Source organism: Cariama cristata, unplaced genomic scaffold (genome assembly GCF_000690535.1).
Source record: "Cariama cristata isolate BGI_N322 unplaced genomic scaffold, ASM69053v1 scaffold20628, whole genome shotgun sequence".
In the NCBI taxonomy this organism is placed as follows: domain Eukaryota; kingdom Metazoa; phylum Chordata; class Aves; order Cariamiformes; family Cariamidae; genus Cariama; species Cariama cristata.
The window spans coordinates 28035-36468 of record NW_009633192.1 but is presented as its reverse complement, the minus strand read 5'-3'; the positions used below and the strand labels follow the sequence as shown (position 1 = coordinate 36468).

The window sequence follows — 8434 nt, the reverse complement described above, 5'->3', positions numbered from 1 at the left end:
AGCAGGAGAAGCTGTATCGTATTTTAGTCAGAAAGTTCTAAGTGCTTGTGGGAGATGCAAATGCCTCGTTCCCTTCGGCACAGAACAAACTGGCAGTCAGAGGCTATTAAGGTGACCTTCCCTGGTTTGATTTTAGATCCAGCCCCTCCCAGAAGTCAGGATGAGACACTGATGTTTTGCAGGCAGTGGTCAGTGCTTTGGGCTGCTATGTGACACCCCACAGTAGCTCCTGGTCCCTTGCTATTAAAGGCTGAGTGATCAGAAACTGCAGTGACAGTAGCCCCTCCAGTCCCCTAGATCCATACATCAGTGCAGCAAAGCACACAGGGATGCTCCTCTTCTAACTGTTCCCTTATGAGGGAGCAGTGCTTGTCCCCTGCTCTCTGTACTGCCCCATAGGTCTCTCCAAGAAAGATTTTTGAGATCCTTTCCTTTTTCTCAGGCTTTCTTTGAAGGGGCTCAGGAAGGGACAGTGGGTTCCTACTGGCACCATTTGATACTGTGAAGTTCCCTGCGAGTTATGTGGTTTTTTTTTTCCTGATAGCATAGTGAAAAAACGTTTGAAAGAAACCAGCCAAGATCTAGGTTACAGATGAAGGCCATTATGCTGCGGTAACACAGGCTCACTTTCTTTTTAGCTGAGAAGTTGTTAATCCTTGGGGAGACGTTATTTCGCTGGCAGCTCCAGCGGGAATGTTCGAAGTGCCCTGTTTGGCTACTGATAGGCTCAGATAACTGATTTTTACAAGGCTCCAAACAGGGCTGAGCTATGGTATGCCAAAAATCTAGCCACACAGAAAGAAAATATGTGTTCTCAAATTAGCTAGCAAGTTTTCTCTTGCTTTGGAGAGTGATAGTGACCCAGTCATCTACAATAAGATCTTTTTTGAAAGTATTTGAAATAGTACTTACACAACTTAGACTCACTGGCTTTGAGGCAGTGATTTTGAATTAATGAGAATTTCCTCTTCTATCTACCCCTATTTAAGATTTCTCTTGTGCTCATTTTATTTAGCCCTTCTCACACTCTCCAGTGCAGGAATAGTTTACGTAGCACTTAGCTGCACATTTAATAATTATGTCATCAGTGGTCTTCTAAGCCAATTACTTTAAATTTTAGTGCAAAACTTATTAGTTTGCTCTTTGTAACCCTCTTTAAAAGAACAAACAAAGCCAGTATGCTGCCTGAAACTTGGGCAAACATGAGGCAGAGGCTCAAATGCCTTAGGCTGAGCCACTTGTAAAGAGAAATGGGCCCAAATCGGTATGCTGCGTTTACATTCTTACTCCTTTCGTCTTTATTTATGCCTAAGTACTATTAAAATAAATGTTGTTTGGTTGCAAAGGCAAGCACTTAAACAGAAATTGCAGAATTCAGCTTGTCTGTGTACCGAAGGATCTCATTTGACACTACGACACTACGATTTATGAAGTGACACCCTCATTTTCCCAAGGGACCCCACCCTAGGTCCCCTGCTGAATATACTGCGATTTTTTGTTTAAACATCGTTGTCATTTGTTCCTAAATGAATCTTTCCTTATTCTTCATCCCAGTTTTGCCATATGACCTCTCTCCCTCACCCTCCCTACAACATTCCCCCCTCTGTATAGTATTTGTGCATTGCAGGCTGTCCAGCAGCCTCACTGCATGCCAATGATGTGATGCTGTTGAGGGCAGGAGCTTCGCATGGGAGAGTGACCTTAACGGCTAAAAACTGAGAAACCATCAGTAATCTGAAACCAACAAAACACAGTGTTTGGGAATGTTATTGGCGATTTGCTCTATCAGATTAAAACCAATTATGTACATGAAACATCCTTCAATTAGAATATATAAACTAACCTTGGGGAAAGATCTGTCAACCATGTCACCAACTCCCAAGGGACTTCCCTAACCACTGGAGTAATAAGTCATGACGGTTCTCAAGTTCTTTGAAAATTGTGACTCTTAGGAGGAGCAGAGGCAGATACTCTGCCAAGTAATCTACAGCTTAGGCTGGAAAGTAGGATGTGTGGGTTTGAACTTGCTCAGCCGAAGTGAGAATAGAATCTGGAAGCCTGCAAACACTCTAGGTATTAAATTCCTGAATAGAAGAACCCTGTTACAGCCATTTCTTTGTGTTAATGAATGCAATAACCAACAGTATGCTTCGCGCATAATCATGTAAAGGATATTCTGTGAGTACACATATTGGATCAGATACCCCTCAGTGCATTGTGGCTGGAGGAACACTTCATTAGATATTCCCGATCACTTGTAGGCATTTGACAGAAAAATGATTTCTTAGCCCGTATGGTATCAAATCACATCTGGGTTTACTGAGGTACAGACCTCCACTTTTAAAAATGGAACTTCTATGGTATTATATACATAGGGTAACATAAGAGATAAAATAATGATTTTTTGATCTTTGGTGTCTAAAAATCTTCCTAAGATGTCACTTTACACAGGATATGGACCTTTCCCTCTTTGTATTTGTTATCTATATCATAAAGATGACGATGATAATATAATGATGTTTTATCTATAATAACCACTAATAACTACCTCACAGAGGCACTGGAAAGAGTACATTAAAATAATACTGTGTTCAGATAACTACATCAATGGAAGACTATTTACTTTTAGATAAAATATTCCGACTGGGGAAATGGTCATTCACTAATTAAGATAAGGCACAGTATAGCAACACATTCTCCAATTTCTACTCTGTCACCTGTCTCCTACTTTATGTGTGTCTCCCAAAACATGTAACAGAACAGACTTAAAATGCAGAGATGAAAAAGTACTGGTATTTCCTCTTGTTTCACATGGAGCAGTCCCTTAATAACTCACAGCAAAATAAACAAGAGGGAGGGAGAAGTCAGCCAGTAAAGACAGACACAACTGCAATGATGCAAAGTAGAAAAAATATTATTAAACAGGAGAAATTTCTACCAGTAAAAGTCAATTAGCAAAAGGTTGTCTCACAACTTGATGTTTCTAAAATGTATACACATAAACACAAGCATGCCTAGATACAGGGGTAGGATTAAAAAGCCCACTCTAAACTGATGTCTCTGACATATGTGGAAAATCCCATAAAACCATGAACTGACAGTTTTCATATAGATGAATGGATCTTGCAGAGAGCAAACTAGTATCTCCTTCCACGTGGTAGCATTCTCCCGAGCTTGGCATCTGCTTTAGACTTTGGTTCCCATTTGAATAAAGAACTGGATGCATAGCCAAGTCCTGCATTAATGATCTGTGGTAAAAATATATACATAACCCAGATGCCATTTTCTCACTCTCTTTTTGAGAACACTTAGGCCTTGGAGTAAACGTTTGCTCTAAACAATGCGGGAGGAATGTGACGGCTCAGCATTGCTTAGGATTAGTGGGGAGGGCTGGAGTATAGCTTTAGTTACAGTAAAGAAATATGTGACAGAAGAAGTATGTTTTGATGAGGATAATATTATTAACTGTACAAACATTTGCCTCGTTAACCCTTCAAGAGGTTTCTGGGTGATTTTTGCATATTATATGAAGTAGCACTGATTGCCATGCCGGCATGGTTTCCAAGACGCTCTGGTGCCAAATGTGCTGTCTTAAAGATGGTGGATAAAAATCGGTGCTCTGCTCACTGAGGAGGCCAGATCATCAACTGCAGCAGGATGGCAAAGAGTCATTATTGTCATTGAAGGGGTCTAAATTGAGTCTTAATGAGGCTCTATCTTATAGTCATTAACGTTGCCATAATAATTGTCACAAAAGCTTCTGTTAACTGTTGTGCACTGGGCAGATTCATCCAAGATTAATGAACTACTGTCTATTTTGAGTCATTTTAGTTGGGGCTGTCTTTACCTCCTGCCTATGCACTCCTGCGTACGTTGGTGGGAGTCATTAAAAGACTACTCTATCACAATGCTCACATAGTTGGCTGGATTTTGGTGGCACTTTTTATGATTCCTGTAACTGAAGGTGAGAACTCTTAACTGGTTTTAAAAAAAAAGTATATAAACCTTTTCAACTATGTGAAGTATTTTTGTTTTCTATTTATAAACTGTGCTAATTCTGGCTGTTGTTAATATCCCTTTAATTAAGGGAGATTTTTCTACTCTTTTGATTTTGTAATAATCATATCCCTGTCCTTTAATCTGTCCACCATGTGTTGTCCCCTTGAGGCTCTCCTCCTGACCGTAGCTGTTAGTCCATGAGTACCAAGACCCTATAGATTGCGGGGCCACAGTGTGAACTGAGTGCTGTGGAGGCAAACAGAAAGTTATGTCTGTGGGATTCAAAGAAACTCACCTAAACACAGAGGGCAGATACGGCACTGGCGAGGTGGTAACAAGAACGACAAGATGCACCTTGCCTCCATAGCTGGGCAGGCACCACAATTGCCTTAGGTAGCTATGTACACTTGCTACAACAACAGCTTGTCATTTTTCTCTATAAAGCTGTACTCCCAATCATCTCCTGAAAGTTGTTGTTTTGCTCTTCTTGTTGGAATTGCCTCTCATCCCTCTGGCCCTATCTATTGCATTATGCCAGCTGTAGCTATGAAAACACTCTCCCTCTGATTCAACCACATCACGCCATTCTCGAGTCTTCAGACAGTTTATGTGTTGTTAAAGGCTTGAGGTCTAGACAATTTGTTTTTTCTTCCCACAGAGTGGTTTAGGGGCCTTTATCATCCAGTAGATTTTTCAGATCTTGGAAATTATCCGTAAATATGCAAAGGCAAAGAACCAAGCTCAGAAAAAGCAGAAATCAGCTTTCAGTGAACCAAGATTCAGCTAAAAGACTCAGAAAAGTACAAAGCAATTTTTGGAACTGCATGTGCTGTGCTGGGACAGACTGTTCCCACAAAATGTAATCTAGAAAGTAAGCACAAAGTCCATGTATCTAGAGAGACCTTCCTTGGTGCTCTGGGGTCTTTGGACAGACACATCACCTTTTTAAGGAAATTCGTCCATTCGTTCAGCTCAGGAGTAGGCATACTGAACAAATGAGTGAATTTCTGTCCCCCAAAGATGCACTCAAGTGTCAACATGCCTATTACTAGGTTTTTAATACAGTAATTCCCTGACAAATTTCTGTAATCTGTGTTACTTAGGATTTCTGACAAGATGATAAAAGTGCTTTCTTCCTGCATTAAGATCTATGATTTTTTTTTTCAAATTAATGTGAGCTTTCAGGTTCTTGAATTTATTATCAGCTACTTCAGTTTTATTTTCTTTAATTGGCACAGCTATAATGCAAAGTAGAACATTGTGTGTGTTGGGAGTGGAAAAGACATAGCAAACTCCAGGATACTTTTGCAAGTCACATGTATCCATAGGGCTTTTTTGGTACAAAGGTGGATAAACTTGGCAGTTTAATCCTGTTAGGAGTTAAGCTTTTTCCATATATCCTGATTTTCCTGAAAAGAAGAAAGAAAGAAAAATGTTCATCTGTTTTTCACATGCTTTCCCCCATTTTTTTTGGCGGGACTTTGTAATGCGAGGAGATACAATGAGCCAAACGCATCCCTAGAACTGCGGAGGTCACACCAGGCCTTACACTGACTCATTAAATTTCTATAAATATCCAGCTAGCCTTTGATTATTTTTTTTCCTCCCTGCAATCATGTACCATTTCCTCTTCTAAGATGTATGGTTATATATAATTTTTAAAAAAATTATTTTTGCTTATCATCGAAATTAACATTTCAGTCCAGGCAAAGTGCACTGTTGGTGGGCTACTCCTCTTCTAGATGAGATGAGATGGTACCTGTTAACAGTTTAGGATACTTAATCCCAGTCTACAAATCTACTGGTATTAACATGAAAAGAATGTAGATGTGTGAAAACAATCACATTTAGTATTTCCAATACTTCTTGTAAAAATTAATTTAAAATCCATTTATTGAAAGTAAACACAGAATGGGGCCACAAGATCATGCAGGCAGTGGCATTTTATATAAAAATCATATGCTTTTCTCCAGGGACATGGTGGTTACAAAATGCTATCTCAACTCAAATCAGTAGGGAATTTATCACCAACTCTATGAGTCTGGGTTTCACCTGTGCTATTCAATCCAATCAGCATGTAGATGACCTATTCTCACCAAAGCCAAATGACAGTAGATAGGTGTTTTGCTTCATTTTCCTAGTTCCTAGTAATAGCCCTGTCCTTGCCAATGAGATACTGAACAGGGTCTTGAATATGAGGCGAGGAACTCAAAACCGCGATCCCATCTCTAACACAAACCTTTTCACAGAATTGTTCAAATGAGCAGTTATGCTCGTAAGAGTTTGCATTTAAAGGATTAATGGTTTTCTTATCTCACAAATCTGTCACAGATTGACAGTATCTGCTAAGTTTAGTGACTAACATGAGTTTGAGTACACTTTTTCTTCTACATTTCTCAGACAATCATTAGAGCTGAAACAAAATGAACAGATCTTTCCATTTCATCTCCTGAAGAGGCTGGTTTGCAATGCTCTAGATGAACCAAAAGGTTTGTGCAGGCATTGAAGAAAGAAGGAGTTGCCCAGTAGATCATTTATGACTAATGATGCCACTGTCCCCAGCGTGATGGGGCTATGAATTTAAGCCTCTGAAGTTATCTGCTTAGATTTTTTGCTAGGCCTAGCTTACTGGGCTGTGTAGCCTGGCTTCATATCACCTAGGGTAATGGGAATTTTGGCCAACATCTGTAGTCAAAGCTGGGGGAGACTTAAGATCATTTGAGGGTGTGGTTGGTTGACCCTGGCTGCACACCAGGCGCCCACCAAAGCTACTCTATCTTTTCCCTCCTCAGCTGGACAGGAGAGAGAAAATATAATGAGAGACTCATGGGCCAAGGTAAGGACAGGAGTCTTCCACAGGCTGCAGGTGTGGATCTGCTCCAGCGTGGGTGGGCCTCCATGGGCTGCTGGGGGACAGCCGGCCTCACCATGGGCTACACTACGGTCTGGTGGGGAATCTCTGCTTCGGAGCCTGGAGCTCTTCCTTCCCCTTCCTTCTGCACTGACCTTGGTGTCTGCAAGGGTGTTGCTCTCCCATATTCTCACTCTTCGGCTGCGGTTGAGCAGGTTTTTTTTCCCCCTTCTTAAATATATTAACCCAGAGGTGCTACCACTATTGCTGACAGGCTCAGCCGTGGTCAGCAGCAGGTCCATCTTGGAGCCAACTGGCATTGGCTCTATCAGACATAGGGGAAGCTTCTGGTGTCTTCTCATAGAAACCACCCCTGTAGCCCTCCTGCTACCAAAACCTTGCCATGCAAACCCAACACAGGGCTTTTCAGATTTGGGCTTGGGATATATGGCTGCTAGACTATATTTGTTCCAAACTTACAATTCATTAAAGAAAACCCAACCAGAAAAATAGAATGCCAAAAGAGTATCCCTTGTGAAAAAGGGAGTGCTTGTGTCATAAAATGTGCAGTAGATTGAGTATAGTAAATGATATAAAAAGAAGCACGAAGAAAATTGACTGAAATTGTTTGTATGAATGTAGCTAGAATGAATTTTGGAATTAAAATATCAATTAAATTCCTCCCACATAGTATTTAAGGTGTGGTGTCAGGTTCATCAGTAGGTTTAAATTTCCATTTATGTGGCTCTCTTACCTAGTTATCAGTAAAAAAATTTAAAGCACAAAAAGGAAGGACACTTATGGCCACACACTAGTTTCATGTTCTAGACCACATATATTAGAAAAATGTTCTGTTAATAGTTGTCTGTGCTTTGTGAGGACTAAATATCCATTATTATTGGTCAATACAGCTAAAAAAATTGATAAGTCAATATCCCCTTGGTATATACACTAACAACAAACTGATTCTTCTTCAACTTGCTTTTTCATCCTGATTAATTTACTGGTAACTTTGGCTGAACTGTAGCTAGAATTATGTTTATTTTGTTATTTCAAAATTTAAATGATTGGATAGCAGTGGGATGTTCGGTATTTTGGTATTGTATAGGATGTCATTTGAATTTTGAGTTAATTTACGTTGGCTTGTATCTGTGTGTGGAGTTCTAAAAGAGAACCAAAAACTACATTAAGCCAACTAAGAATAGAAGCTGTGATTCAAAAGGCTCTGAGATTAGTTGAAATTGTTACATTAGGAGAGTAATGACTATGTCTAAATGAAATTAAAAAAAGGAGAAGTGTTAGGCTATAGTTACTCATTAATCATCAAAATGAGTTTCCATTATGTAATTAGCCAGATCTAGAACAAGAACAAAATTTAAAATTATATATATGTCCTAATTTACAATGGATCACAGTGTGAAGTCTTTGCAGCCCCAAATGTAAGCTGTGCATTCAATCCTAATGTAGAATAGCATGGTGGTCTGCCAGATCATATTCTTCTGTTCTGACTGCCATGATTATGGATAGCCATTAATGACAAATCCATTTTGCAAACAAAATTTTCGAGGATTTCTAGATTGGGGG

General features: G+C 39.8%; 1 protein-coding gene across 1 annotated transcript in view; it reads left to right on the top strand.

Moving 5' to 3' along the window:
• The window catches only part of LOC104166662 (thyroglobulin-like), a gene marked incomplete at both ends in the record, with an annotated part of 26801 nt that overhangs the window by 13844 nt on the left and 4523 nt on the right, over positions 1-8434 (top strand). The gene's annotated exons all lie outside the window — the stretch shown is intronic.